The 15,912-nt window shown below is 44.7% G+C and overlaps 1 protein-coding gene across 1 annotated transcript in view; it reads right to left on the bottom strand.

Moving 5' to 3' along the window:
* Nucleotides 1-15,912, bottom strand: part of KCNN3 (potassium calcium-activated channel subfamily N member 3) — a 160,417-nt gene that overhangs the window by 76,830 nt on the left and 67,675 nt on the right. The gene's annotated exons all lie outside the window — the stretch shown is intronic.

Below are 15,912 nucleotides of genomic sequence, written 5' to 3' on the forward strand. Positions count from 1 at the left end.
CAGTTTTAAAAGCAAAACGGCTAAATTGGAAATATATAAGTCAAGTATGCTTCCAGTTCAGCTATTTTGATCTGAAATTTGAAATACATTTTTAATTTCATTTGAATTCTAGTCGGTTCTTACTTTATTGAATAACCCCGCAGGCGTTTTTTTAAAATTATTTCCCATGATGCAGAGCAAACACCATGGGAATCATTGTTCAAATGAGTAATAACAAGAATGCTGAGAATCTCTGTTTTCACTTTGAGCAAATGCTGAAAATAAAAGCAACACAAGGTGGAAAAAAGGGCGAAGACAACCGTGCCGAGACATTTAAGAGTTTCTGCTTGGCTGTTTTACAACAGATACATTTCCCGGACAGAGTGTATGAAGCAAAGCTGTATTTATCAGTGTCAGAACACCAGCTCTCCCAGTTACTCCATTCACTACAAAACATTAAGGGTTATTCACTGAAGTGAGAATTGTCTTAAATTCAGATGGAATTTTAGCTTTAAGGTACGAGTAGTCAAAATGGAGAGTCTTTCCAGTTGACCCTAAATGTGAAATTAAAGGGACACTATAGTCACACAAACAACTTTAGCTTAATGAAGCAGATTTAGTGTATAGATCATGCCTCTCCGGTTTCATTGCTTAATTCACTGCCATTTAGGAGTTAAATCACTTTGTTTCTGTTTATGCAGCCCTTGCCATACCTCCCCTGGCTATGATTGACACATCCTGCATGAAAAAAACACTGGTTTCACTTTCAATCAGATGTAATTTACCTTAAACAATTGTATCTCTTGCTCTGTAAATTGAACTTTAATCACATACAAGATGCTCTTGCAGGGTCTAGCAAGTTATTAACATAGCAGGGGATACTAAAATCTAAATTAAACAGAACTTGCAATAAAGGAAGGATAAACATTAGATGACTTTACAGGAAGTGTTTATCAAGGCTGTGAAAGTCACATGCAGGGAGGTGTGACTAGGGTTCATAAACAAAGTGATTTAACTCCTAAATGGCAGATAATTGAGCAGTGAGACTGCAGGGGCATGATCTAGACACCAAAACTGTTTCATTAAGCTAAAGTTGTTTTGGTGACTACAGTGTCCCTTTAATTTTGAATTTCTGGCAATTTTCACTTTAGTGAGTAACCCTGACAGACTAGTTACATTTACCATCATCACCACACCAGTACTGCCAAATCACAACAAACTATTATATTTTCTGTTACCCCATTGCCAACATACTAATAGTCTACAAATACACATCACAGATGCCTGTAAGGTATTATACCGCCCTAGATCAAGCGGGGAACTGGGTCATCTAAACCTCTATATATACTATGTAGATGCACAATTATAGCAAATAGTCCTATGGCATGTCTCTGCAGGATGCTGCTGCTGGCTAGACCTTGAGTCGGGGTTTATCGGAGCAGACATGTCCTAGTTTTTCCTCTGGCTAAACAAGCCACGCAGGACCAAATCAGGAAAGAATGCCAAGCAATATTGCACTCGATAAATCTATGGCTGGCCCTTCGCCATTGATCCCGATAATAACCCTTTGCCATGCAATATGGAGTTTCCCCCCTCCTCCACATCTACTTTGAGGAAATAATCTTGGGCCTCCATTATCAGTTCAAAACATTACTATCTTTATATACAGATCTGGGATTATGATCGATTAGAGCAGATTAAACATGCTGCAGTCATAGGGCCCACATTTTTCAAAGTCTTGTGTGATCAGGGATGGGGCCAGAAGAGACTTCTCAAATATGTACTGCACTCTGATTAAATTTTAAAGAAAGGGGACAGCTAGCATACACCAAACAGAGGGAATTTAAGAGAGAAGGTGGATGATGGAGTTTGAGAAGATATGTTTGAGGCAGCCAGAAAAGTTTCCATATACATGAAGCTCCAGGAACAGATGTTTATAAAATACTAATGGCACACCCGGGTTAAATTATACAAGACCCTGACCGACCTTTGTTGGAGAGACTGTGGTTTGAGGGACAAGTATAAACATATATGGTGAGTGTGCCCTTGGATCATCCCATATTGGGAAAGTGTCAGGGACTTATTGTCCCAAATATTCTGCAGACCTTTTAATCTAGATCTGTGGGTATCCCTTCTATCTAAACCTATTGATAACTTACCTTCACCCTCTCAAAACTGATCAATAAAATTATGCTTTAACTATTTAATGTATAAAGTACTGGCTCTGGTTCATAGTTCTATGAAAACTAACGTGTGGGCACCCTGGGAGGAGTATACAACCTTGCATGACTAAATAGATTGGGTAATGAACAAGGACTTGCAGTGGGTGTTTGTAGTGGAATGGATGCCCTAACTACACTTTTATCCCCTTATGTTCGGCTGTCCGTACACCCCCTTTCATGTACTGGACCGACTCTGTGTGGTCCCCTTGTTCGCACCCTCTAATCACCGACCATCCCTGGCTGTTAACCACACGTTGTTCAGTCGTGCAAGTGTTTCCCCTGTGTGGCTGCCGTTCGTATAACCAAACTCACGTGCTCCAAAAATTGGCGGCCATTTTGATTCCAGAAACGCAGGCAGCAATACACGGCCGTCGACGGTGTGGAACTAGTTTTGGACATGCGACCCCACGAACACCTGAGAAACTAGTACGCTGCCCATCCAACTTTCCAAACAGTTATGAAAATGGCGTTCGGGAGGCATGAACTGTTGAACAGACGGAGCATTTAATCCCTAACAGCCAGGGGTGGCATTCGTCTGTGTTCGTGTGAGAACCCCCGAAAGATGACCGGTCGTTGACTTGTTTTCTATGGAACTGTTTTTGGGCATCACCTCGTGGCCGACCGGTCAAAACTTCATTCAAATGGCGTTCCCGAACCACCGAAGGAATCTGAGCGATATTTCGACCACGTGGGCACTCAGATCCAAGCTATTCGGTTATATTACTTTTGTGGGGTTTCTATGTTATTAAAATGTGTAATATTGTAGGTTTTCCTGTATCTGAGAGATAATTGAATTATAGTTTTATCACGCAATTATCTCTCATAAACAGAGGATCCTGGGAGGAAAACCCTTGTATTTTTGATATGGAGACCTCATGCTAAGGGTCAGTGCATAAAAGATATGTGTGGCCCAAATAAAATCTATGTTGCCTGGAGAGAAAAGGGTCTTGGATTATTCCAGTGCTTCTTTCAGCTACGAGGAAGGAATAGTGGAGATATCTATGCTGGGTATTGGAGTTCCGCTACAGTGGCTTTTTTGATTTTCTTTTCGTTGTGGTTTAGTTATTGGTTTCAATTGCTTTTAGTTGAATCATATTTTTTTTGTAATATGTCATGGATATGTTGATGGAACAAAGGCTACGGAATGAAACGGTCTGATTACCTTGTTAATGCTCTGTAAACATATTTTCTGTTAAGTCAAAATGTTTTGGGTGTTTGAAAAATTGTCTTTTGTAGTAGATGATCACATATGAGCCCAAAATAAAATAAAGAATTGTAAAAAAATACACATCACTTTTTTTAAATCCAGATGTGGATTGAATTGGCAGAATCAAAGTAAAATAACCACACTGTAAATTAATTAGCAATTCTTATATTTACTTATACTCTACAAATCTAGTCGAAGGCTAATTTCCTAATTTCTTGCAGGCAAATCTACAGAGATCTGCAATATTTTCCCGTTGGCACTGAAAGCAGCCAGCAGGCAAATAATTAAAATAATACAAATCAAATACTATGAATAAATAATATGAATACACTAATGCTAATATATACTTTTTTATAACCTAAGTCAATATGATTTAGTTGGTGTGGTGCTATGGGGTTTCTTTCTCCTACGAAGTTATTTAATGACATCATCTTGTCGTTTCTGTTAGGATTGGCAACTGCGTGCCTGAAAAAATTGTGGAAATTTGGTTGAACCTAAATTGCAAGTAGACAGCTGCCAATTTGAATTGTCACGGTATCTGAGCACTGGGTATATAGTTTAATCATTCCGTTTTGGATTCCAGCTGTTTGGTGGCATCTGGACAGGCTGAAATATAGCCTGCATTCCCTTTAATTCTGAGGCTTGTATTGCATAATTCAGACATTGATAAATCTTGATAATAATACCAGTCTCTCGGATGGTCCTCGATTCCGAGTTGATATTAATTCCACCAAGCATACTCATCTCCGCAATATTTAAAGCTTCGAAGCTCAACCATTGTCAGAACACACAAGTACTACCAAGAACACAACTCACCAGTACTCACAAACCGTTATTGACAAACAGTGACTTTGGGGGAATTTATAGTGAATTTCCAATTCTTAGCCACACTGGAAACATTTTCCAACTAAGGGGATTATGTATAGCATGTTGTGTTCATGCTTATACATGTCTCTGGCGCTATTCTTATTTGTGCCAAAATATTTCTTGCTTCATATCTTGCGTCATTTTATTTCCCTGTTTCTGTTTGTTTGTTTTGATTCACAAATATGTCCAATATTATTCCAATATATTCCAATATTTCAAAATAGGTGCAGATGTGCACCTTTTTTTTTTCTGACAAATTTTTCTGCCAATGTCAGATTGGGAGATTTTCTGTCACAGGTAAGTTTCTACATTCTTCCTTTTTGTTTAAGTAATATAAACATCTTTTTAAGTTGCAAATGCATCTTTATTTTTAAAGGGCCACTCCAGACCCCTAAATCATTTAAGCTTACTGAAAAGCTTTATGTGTGAAGAGTGTGTCCTCTTTTTGTTTTGTTTTGGAAATAGTGAAGATTTCAATAGAAATTGACACTTTTATAAATTATACTGGTTACACCCCCTAGCTTGTCAAGCAGACAACATGTGCTGTTACTTCCTGGTTTGGTTAGCTCAGTCGAAACTCAGGAGGCAGCAATTGCCTAGAGCACTTGCCTTGCAAAGACTTCTCATTGGTAAGTCTGTGATTGGACAGCCACAGAAAGTCTGGGCGGGGTTAGAATGAGAGGGTTTGCAAATGCAGCAGACAAGAGTACTGCAGGTTTTGCAAGCTGTTTTTAGATCTAACTCCATTGAAAGAAATGCATTTTTAAATGCATGCAAGTTTCATTTAGGGTATATTTACTAACAGTGATTTTTATTATTTATTTTATTTGGACAAATGCAAAATAAAATGTGGCATAGAGTAGGATAAAAACGTATTCAGCGTATAAAGCTAGTGTAACAGTTTTATACGTTAGAAAATGGGGCACACACACAAATCCGGTGTAAATTGAAAGCAAATTTAATGACCTAACCACCTATGTTTTCAAGTACGTTACGTTGGCCTAACATTAAATAAATAAACTTGACACTCTTACCCGTCACGTGTTTCTACACATTGTCAAGCAGGAAGGATTACAGAACAAGTTACTTAACTAAGCTTCAGGCACAGGTCACAGTTAAGGTGCCATCGGAGGCTAATTTTTGAGCTGGCTTTCTGAGTCCACAAATTTATGGCAGACGTTGACTGATAGGAAATGAGAGATCTTGCAATTAATTAGAATGCTCTTGCCTGCATACACGAGTGCACAACTGCCTTGCGTAGAGATATCTTTTATCCAGGGTCTCTGCCCATTTCTGTGGGATTGTGCCAATACTGCCATTAGGAACCGTTGTTCGATTCCAGAGTGCCGAGCCATAAAAACAGCCATAATTAATTGCAATTAGATGGCTCTTTCGTTAGTATCGACGCTGTCCAAAGCCTGTTAACGCTTTCCGAGACAGACATTATGCCTTTTATGGACAATAATTTAACAGGTGGGTCACAGTGTTTAGGGGTTAATTCATATCTAAATTCAGCTTCTCAATGCTGTTTGGCAGCGATTAGAATTGTATGCAGATAATAGGAGGAGAATTATAGCTTTCTAATTTCGACATAAATGTAGCAGCATTAGTACAAAGTTGGGGTGATAATCGGCTCCACATGTCCCCTGACGGCAGAGTCATATCTGCTGACAGAATGGCAAATAGTGGTCCAATTAGCTGTATTAGAAACGTTCTCCAACAAAGCTATATTTGCAGCTCATCTGTTCTAGCCTTAGATTAGCAATTCCCTCCTCAATTCCCGGTTTGGTAAATAACATGGATTTCTAGACTGGGTGGCTCTGAATTTTCTCCAAACTAGCAACAGATTGGATTCCACATAAACTAAGCAACTTAATAGAAACATAGAAACATAGAATGTGACGTCAGATAAGAACCATTCGGCCCATCTAGTCTGCCCAATTTTCTAAATACTTTCATTAGTCCCTGGCCTTATCTTATAGTTAGGATAGCCTCTTGCCTATCCCACGCATGCTTAAACTCCTTTACTGTGTTAACCTCTACCACTTCAGCTGGAAGGCTATTCCATGCATCCACTACCCTCTCAGTAAAGTAATACTTCCTGATATTATTTTTAAACCTTTGTCCCTCTAATTTAAGACTATGTCCTCTTGTTGTGGTAGTTTTTCTTCTTTTAAATATAGTCTCATCCTTTACTGTGTTGATTCCCCTTATGTATTTAAATGTTTCTATCATATCCCCCCTGTCTTGTCTTTCCTCCAAGCTATACATGTTAAGATTCTTTAACCTTTCCTGGTAAGTTTTATCCTGCAATCCATGAACCAGTTTAGTAGCCCTTCTCTGAACTCTCTCTAAGGTATCAATATCCTTCTGAAGATACGGTCTCCAGTACTGCGTACAATACTCCAAGTGAGGTCTCACCAGTGTTCTGTACAATGGCATGAGCACTTCCCTCTTTCTACTGCTAATACCTCTCCCTATACAACCAAGCATTCTGCTAGCATTTCCTGCTGCTCTATTACATTGCCTGCCTACCTTTAAGTCATCCGAAATAATCACCCCTAAATCCCTTTCCTCAGATGTTGAGGTTAGGACTCTATCAAATATTCTGTACTCTGCCCTTGGGATTTTACGTCCAAGATGCATTATCTTGCACTTATCCACGTTAAATGTCAGTTGCCACAACTCTGACCATTTTTCTAGTTTACCTAAATCATTAGCCATTTGGCTTATCCCTCCTGGAACATCAACCCTGGTACATACCTTAGTATCATCAGCAAAAAGACATACCTTACCATCAAGACCTTCTGCAATATCACTAATAAAAATATTAAAGATAATGGGTCCAAGTACAGATCCCTGAGGTACCCCATTGGTGACAAGCCCAAGCTTCGAATATACTCCATTGACTACAACCCTCTGTTGCCTGTCACTCAGCCACTGCCTTACCCATTTAACAATATTGGAATCCAAACTTAAATATTGCAGTTTATTGATAAGCCTTCTATGCGCAACAGTGTCAAAAGCCTTACTGAAATCTAGGTAAGCAATGTCTACTGCACCACCCTGATCTATAATTTTAGTTACCCAATCAAACAAAAAATATGTGATTAGTTTGGCATGATCTCCCTGAAGTAAATCCATGTTGTCTCTGATCTTGAAATCCATGTGTTTTTAGATGTTCAACAATCCTATCCTTTAACATGGTTTCCATCACTTTCCCCACTACTGAAGTAAGGCTTTCTGGCCTATAGTTGCCCGACTCCTCCCTATTACCTTTCTTGTGAATGGGCACAACATTCGCCAACTTCCAATCTTCTGGGACTACTCCTGTTATCAGTGATTGGTTAAATAAATCTGTTAATGGTTTTGCTAGTACACCACTAAGCTCTTTTAATAGCTTTGGGTGTATTTCATCAGGTCCCATTGACTTATTTGTCTTTAATTTTGAGAGTTGAAATAGAACCTCTTCCTCTGTAAACTCACGTGTAATAAATGACTCATTTATCCTTTTTCTTAACTGAGGTCCCTTTCCTTCATTTTCATCTGTAAATACCAAACAAAAATATTCATTGAGGCAGTCAGCTAGACCTTTATCCTCTTCTACATAACTTCCTTCTTTTTTTTTTTTTTTATAAATTTGTGGCAAAACTAGCCACTTCTGGACTGTAGTTATTAAAGGTTGTCCGTAGGCTGAATATGTACTGTGTATTTTAACCTGTGTATGTACCGTATGGTGGCCGTTCGCATGCTGGCCGCCGTATGCGGCCAGCACACCAAGCATTCATACGACGAAGCACGGCTATCCTGGCCGTTCGCCGTACGAATACGGACTCCCCAGGTCGACCACACATTCCCAAGTCATGTGGTACCAATTCACCGATTGCAACATTGTTGCAATCGGTAATTAAGGGTTCTCCGAGGTGGCCGTCGATCCACTACCGACCATGCGGCGGTCGGCCATCTTGGATCCTTTGTCCCTACAGCGGTGTTCGGTCGTCGAGAGCCTGGAACTGAAAACGGCTACTCGATGATTTGAACGCCGCTGGACTTCCAGCGCGTTCGGGAGTCCCGCGTTCGGTCCATTGTATGTCCCGTACTTATTCGGTATTTTTAAACTCACTTTAATGTTTTATTGTATTATGTGCGGCGTTCGGTCAATTCAGCTGGGATCGGAGCGGTATTCTCCCAAAGTGTGCGCTCCGACCCCAGCTATCTACCGAACGTTCAACTATTGCAAAGTACCGAATATTGTGTAATTTCTGTATTTTAATGTCAATTGTCGGTTTCGCTGCACGAGGAGATAATCCACTTAGTCGTCCATTTTAGTGGGAGTATCTCTCTCGTGCAGCAAGGCCTGTTGGGAAAGTCACAGTGCATGGTGGGAGAAATCCCCTGGAATTACTGTCTGGAAACCCCTTGCATGGGGAACTGTATAAATATACTGCCTGTGAATAAACCGAGTTAGTTGACTCCCAAACTGTGTTTCGTCCGGTTATTGGGAGGATTGGGAATACTGCCTTGCTTTCTACTCTGACTGTGGATTTCCTAGATGTACCAACGGATATCGTATGCTGATACATTGCATTCCGTTACAATTGGTGGCAAGCGACGGGATCCGAACCTTACAGCCGAAAAAGCAGCGTTCGTGGAAACTGGAACGACCGAACAAGGAAAGCAAGGGCAATTCGTATGGAGATTGATTATACCATACTAAAACGACAAACTTTAAAAGAGCTACTGGAAGCCAGGGGTAAGATAGCCAGCAACAAGTCTAAGGCTGTGCTGATCGCTGAACTGATGGAGGGAGACCGAGCCCGCAGCGCTACACCCCCACCAGCCAAGGAAGAGACCCCATTCCAAAAAGAGCTGCGAACCAGGTTGGAGTTTTTACCGCAACCAGTACCGCTGGAAATACTGACCGTGATGGTATCAGATGTACAGGATTATCTGATGGCGACCAGCACACCAGCAACCCCGCCTAGGGCAGAGTCCGTTACTGCCTCCACCTACGGACAGGTCAAACCCAAAGTCCCACATCACGCCTTTAAAGCGTTTTGTGAAGAAAAGGACGAAATCGATGGGTATTTGCAGGACTTTGAGCGGCTGTGCGATCTGCACGATTTGGAGCCCGCAGTATGGGTGCCGCTGCTGGCAGGCAAATTATCGGGTAGGGCAGCTGAAGCCTACCGTGCTGTACCCCGAGAGGACAGTAAGGATTACCCTAAAGTAAAGAGGGCAAACTTGGAGAGGTATGCTATTACCCCAGAGGCATACCGGCGGAAATTCCGGGGCTTGCGCAAGCCTGAGAAAGATTCTCATGCAGAATGGGCGCACAAGCTGGACCAAGCATCGCTAGGCTGGATACAGGCCAGCAACGCCACTAACATGGAGGAGTTGAGGCAGTTAATGCTGCTGGAACAATTTTTTAATGGTTTGTCCCCAGAAGCACAAGAATGGGTGAGAGACCGGAAACCACTCACCCTACCCGAAGCCGCTAAATTGGCGGATCAGCATTTTGATGCCAGGAGACATCACGGGGCCCAAAATAAGGCTCTCCCTCGGATTACAGGGCCACCCAATAATTTTACCCCTACCGGCCCCACCGCACCCCTGCACAGGCCGGCACTGACTACTCCACCAGCCCCCTCCCGATACAACGGCAGGGCTAACATTCAGTGTCACACCTGCAAGCAGTGGGGGCACATTTCCCGAGAGTGCACCCAAAACCGGAGCCGGCAAGCTTGGAATCAGGTGCGACAAAATTTGGCACCCAGGGCTGCTGCGCACCATTATCAGGTAGCACCCGCCACCCAAGACGTGCTGAGCGCTCAAATTGAGGAGCCTCTAGGGGTGCTGCACGAAGTCATGTCAGTCCGAGCCACCGACAACCGACAGCACCATCGGCAGCTAGTGACCCTGGAGGGAAAGGAGGTGCAAGGGCTCCGGGATTCGGGAGCCACTTTAACTTTGGTTGCACCACATTTGGTACCAGGCGCAACCCACACTGGCGGCTCCGTGGTAGTACGGGTGGCCGGGGGAGCAGTATACCGGCTGCCTACTGCCAAAGTTCATTTGGATTGGGGTGTGGGAGAGGGGACCGTAGAAGTAGGGCTGATGCAGAATTTACCTGCCGATGTTGTACTGGGGAATGACTTGGGCCAAATGACTTCCGCTTTTATTCCCCAGACTCCGTACCAGGAGGCCCTTCCCGTAACCACCCGGCAACAGGCTCGCACCACGGCTACACCAACGCACTCTGAGGCTCAGGTAAGAGACCATGTTCCCCAACTGACCCCCATGTCCTGGGATACCCCGACTACCTTTGCGACTGAAGTCCAGACCGATCCCACTCTCCAAATATATAGGGACCGGGCACAAACCGACCAAGCAGGGTTAGAGGGGGAGCGGTTCATCTGGGAGAGAGAGCTGCTATACCGTGTCACGGCCAAAGATGTGGGGGGGTCTGTCACCTTAACTAATAAGCAACTATTGGTACCCCAGTTGTATAGACAGGAGCTGCTGCGAATTTCTCATGACATCCCCTTGTCAGGACACTTAGGGATGACCCGTACCCGGTACCGTTTGACCCATGCCTTCTTCTGGCCCGGGATCTCTCAGGACGTGCGCCAATATTGCACCTCCTGCGACGTCTGCCAGCGGGTAGGTAAGCGAGGGGATCGCCACAAAGCCAGACTATGCCCCCTGCCCATCATAGCCGAACCCTTCAGCCGAGTAGCAGTGGATATCGTAGGACCCCTGCCAAAACCCAGCCCCTCTGGCAAGAGGTATATCCTAACTGTAGTGGACTACGCCACCAGATACCCCGAAGCCGTGGCCCTCTCTAATATTCACGCTGAGACCGTAGCCGAAGCATTAATGAAGGTATTTTCCCGAGTAGGTTTTCCCCAAGAGATAATCTCGGACCGAGGTACCCAATTTACGGCCGAAGTTACTCAACATATGTGGAAGGTGTGTGGCATTAAGCCAATCGTTAATTCCGCCTACCACCCCCAGTCCAATGGACTATGTGAGCGGTTCAACGGGACGCTGAAGCAGATGCTTCGGACGTTCGGGGAAACCCACAAGGACTGGGAGAGGTTTCTGCCTCACCTACTCTTTGCCTATAGAGAGGTCCCCCAGGAGTCGACAGGCTTCTCCCCGTTTGAGCTATTGTTTGGGAGGAGGGTGCGAGGACCCTTGAACTTGATTAGGGAACACTGGGAGGGAGAGAGTACCACCAGCGAAACCCCTATCGTATCATACGTCCTGGAGTTCCGGGACCGTCTGGAGGCGCTGACTCAGGCTGTACACACCAACCTCCAGGCGGCCCAGCAACGCCAGCGACGCTGGTACGACAGAGGAGCCAGGGACCGCAGCTTTCAGGTGGGACAGAAGGTTTTGATCTTAAAACCCGTCCGCACAGATAAGCTGCAGGCCATCTGGCAAGGCCCATACCAGGTAGTGGAGCAGCGATGCGACACTACCTATGTGATCGGCCCCTGCTCAGGGGTAGGGAAGAGACGCATGCTTCACGTGAACATGCTCAAGCCCTACCATGAAAGGATAGAGGATGTGACGGCAATCTGTGCCTCCTCCTTAGAGGATCAGGAAAATTTACCCTTACCTGACCTACTAGAACCCGAGGAGCAGATAGAGCCCTCCCGGGGAGTTCAGCTGGGGGAGCGGCTAAGCCCCCAGGAGCGTGCCCAGGTACAGGCGCTGATTGTCGCCAAGGGGACTACCTTCTCCAATTTACCTGGATACACTCCGCTAGCCACCCACCGAGTGGAGACCCCGGGGCAGCTCCCTATGCGCCAGGCTCCATATCGGGTTCCAGAATCCGTCCGTACCCATATGAAAGCCGAGCTAGACGAAATGTTGCAGCTAGGGGTTATCGAACCCTCCGATAGCCCCTGGGCATCGCCGGTAGTCCTGGTACCTAAAAAGGATGGCACCACCCGATTCTGTGTTGACTACCGGAGGCTAAATGACAAGACGGTGTCTGACGCCTACCCGATGCCCCGGATAGACGAGCTGTTAGACAAGATGGCACGGGGCCAGTATCTCACCACCATTGACTTGTGTAAGGGATACTGGTAAATTCCCCTAGCCGATGATGCCATCCCTAAGTCGGCGTTTGTCACTCCGTTTGGCCTGTACCAGTTCAAGGTCATGCCTTTCGGAATGAAAAACGCTCCGGCTACCTTTCAGCGGATGGTCATCTCGATGATATAGCCATTTTTAGTCAGACCTGGGAAGACCACATACACCACATAGGGGCGATCCTAGATCGCATTGGGGAGGCTGGGTTAACCCTAAAACCTAGCAAGTGCCACATAGGTATGGCCGAGGTGCAGTATCTGGGCCACCGTGTAGGGTGTGGGCAGCAGAGACCCGAGCCAGCCAAGATTGAGGCCGTAGCCAAGTGGCCTACCCCCAGGACTAAGACCCAGGTGCTGGCGTTCTTAGGGACAGCCGGCTATTACCGAAAATTTGTCCCTGTCTATAGCACCCTCGCCAAACCCCTAACCGACCTGACGAAAAAGAACCTTCCCCGACTGGTTGTCTGGGCCCCAGAGTGTGAGCAGGCATTCCAACAACTCAAGACTGCTCTCACCAATGCTCCTGTGTTAACTGCTCCTGATCCAACTAAAAGATTTCTTGTTCACACAGACGCTTCAATGTTTGGATTGGGGGCAGTACTGAGCCAAGTGGGAGCCGATGGCGGAGAACACCCCGTAGCATATTTAAGCCGCAAATTGCTGCTTCGTGAAGTGAGCTACGCCGCCATCGAGAAAGAATGCCTGGCCGTGGTGTGGGCCCTTAAAAAGTTACAGCCCTATTTGTACGGACAACCTTTTTCCTTACTCACAGATCACAACCCGTTAGTGTGGCTAAACCGTGTGTCTGGAGACAATGCCAGGCTGCTGCGCTGGAGCTTGGCGCTGCAGCCCTTTGACTTTACTATCCATTACCGGCCAGGAAAACAAAACGGTAACGCTGACGGGTTATCTAGACAGACTGAACTCGAGAAGTGATCTGTGAGTACTCTCCCGGACATCCCCAAGCCGATCCGTTGGGATCAGACTGTGTATGCCGGCTTGGTTCTGGGGGAGCATTGTGGCAAAACTAGCCACTTCTGGACTGTAGTTATTAAAGGTTGTCCGTAGGCTGAATATGTACTGTGTATTTTAACCTGTGTATGTACCGTATGGTGGCCGTTCGCATGCTGGCCGCCGTATGCGGCCAGCACACCAAGCATTCATACGACGAAGCACGGCTATCCTGGCCGTTCGCCGTACGAATACGGACTCCCCAGGTCGACCACACATTCCCAAGTCATGTGGTACCAATTCACCGATTGCAACATTGTTGCAATCGGTAATTAAGGGTTCTCCGAGGTGGCCGTCGATCCACTACCGACCATGCGGCGGTCGGCCATCTTGGATCCTTTGTCCCTACAGCGGTGTTCGGTCGTCGAGAGCCTGGAACTGAAAACGGCTACTCGATGATTTGAACGCCGCTGGACTTCCAGCGCGTTCGGGAGTCCCGCGTTCGGTCCATTGTATGTCCCGTACTTATTCGGTATTTTTAAACTCACTTTAATGTTTTATTGTATTATGTGCGGCGTTCGGTCAATTCAGCTGGGATCGGAGCGGTATTCTCCCAAAGTGTGCGCTCCGACCCCAGCTATCTACCGAACGTTCAACTATTGCAAAGTACCGAATATTGTGTAATTTCTGTATTTTAATGTCAATTGTCGGTTTCGCTGCACGAGGAGATAATCCACTTAGTCGTCCATTTTAGTGGGAGTATCTCTCTCGTGCAGCAAGGCCTGTTGGGAAAGTCACAGTGCATGGTGGGAGAAATCCCCTGGAATTACTGTCTGGAAACCCCTTGCATGGGGAACTGTATAAATATACTGCCTGTGAATAAACCGAGTTAGTTGACTCCCAAACTGTGTTTCGTCCGGTTATTGGGAGGATTGGGAATACTGCCTTGCTTTCTACTCTGACTGTGGATTTCCTAGATGTACCAACGGATATCGTATGCTGATACATTGCATTCCGTTACAAAATTCTTTATTTTTGATATGCATCGATGGTACATACTTACCGGTATTGCCACAACGGCAGAAACCAGCAGCTTTGGGCAGAACAATGAGTTAACACTGCATAATTTTTGTAATAAACATGCTTATAGAAATCTTTGCACAGGTCATGTACGTAAAAATTTAACCAAAAGATAAAAATAAAATACAAATATAACACAGGTTCAATGCTTCTGTCACACCCGATGCTTATGTACTTCTAACAATCGCAATGCTGGTTACATGGGTTATGCTTATATCAAACTCTATGCTTTTATCAAACTTAATGCTTATTTCAAACGCGATGCTTATATATTAGTCACAATGCTTATATCATACGCTTTGTATGGGTCACAATGCTGATTTCAGGGGTTATGCTTATGTCAAACTCTATGCTTTCATCGAGCTCAGTGCTTACTTCTAGCTCAGTGCTCGCATTTAACACAATACTTATATCAAACACAATGCCTATATCAACTGGTTATCTAGGTGTTGTTATACTTTTGTGGAGCATGCTAAGCAGTTAAGTGCATATCTATATGAGGGTACATTGACAGTGACCATATTATTTTGTTGGTCGTATATTGTTACCAGAAACAACTATATGCTATTAATAGAGATCATTCTAGTTTAAGATAGGCAAACAAGAGTAATTATAACACGCTTTAACTTTTAGGTAGCTTATAGTGGATAATTATGTTAGCACTGAATTGTGAGCAGAGACTGTGCGGACTTATGAGAGGCTCCAGAGGAGGTTCGCAATACACAGGTATGAGTCCCATAATAAAAAATTAAAATAAGATCAGAGAAAACTGTGATAAAAATAATGGTTAAACAGATGAGTACAAGAATACCCCAGTTTACTGCCAGTGCCGGTTTGCATAAAAACAGCTCACTGTGTCTGACCAGTCTGGAGGCAAATGCAGTCGTGGGAGTTCATCTGGTGGGGAGTTTTGGGAACTTTGCCTACTTCATGTCTATCCTAGCTAAGTCAGTAGGGTGTGCGACGCTCAGTCACTTTTGACTGGTATAAGACTGCCACTTCATATAAGTTAAAAAATACCTCTAGCATCTAATCAGGGCTACATGAGTGTCATAATAAACCAAGACAAAACAAAACAAAACAAGGGGTTCAACGCAGGTCGAAGACCTGGGCAAGAAGACAGATACTCTAACCGGTGTTCTGTGTAAGCTTAATAGTACAGTTATTGTGGGTAATGCAGGGCTAGCCTTGATCCACTGCCCTCCAATGTTGCTAAGTTCGAGGGGCGTCCGGTTGGCTTGTGCCCATCTTCTGCCGGTGGTGGTGGTTTCTCGGTGTGATTAGAGCACCGTAAAGTTCGTCAGGGAATCGTGTCCATAAGATATGGGGGGTAAGTCAACAATTAAAATCCAAATACAACTTTTCATTAGTCCTGCCGGGGGGTTTGTTGTGGTTCGGGTACCTGTCCCCTCAAGTGTCCGCCTGGTGTCGGTTTACCCGGTGCGCCTTATAAGCAGTGGAGGGCGCAGAGTTGGTTGCGGGTTGAAACGGTCTTACGTTT

Source organism: Pelobates fuscus, chromosome 13 (genome assembly GCF_036172605.1).
Source record: "Pelobates fuscus isolate aPelFus1 chromosome 13, aPelFus1.pri, whole genome shotgun sequence".
Lineage (NCBI taxonomy): Eukaryota > Metazoa > Chordata > Amphibia > Anura > Pelobatidae > Pelobates > Pelobates fuscus.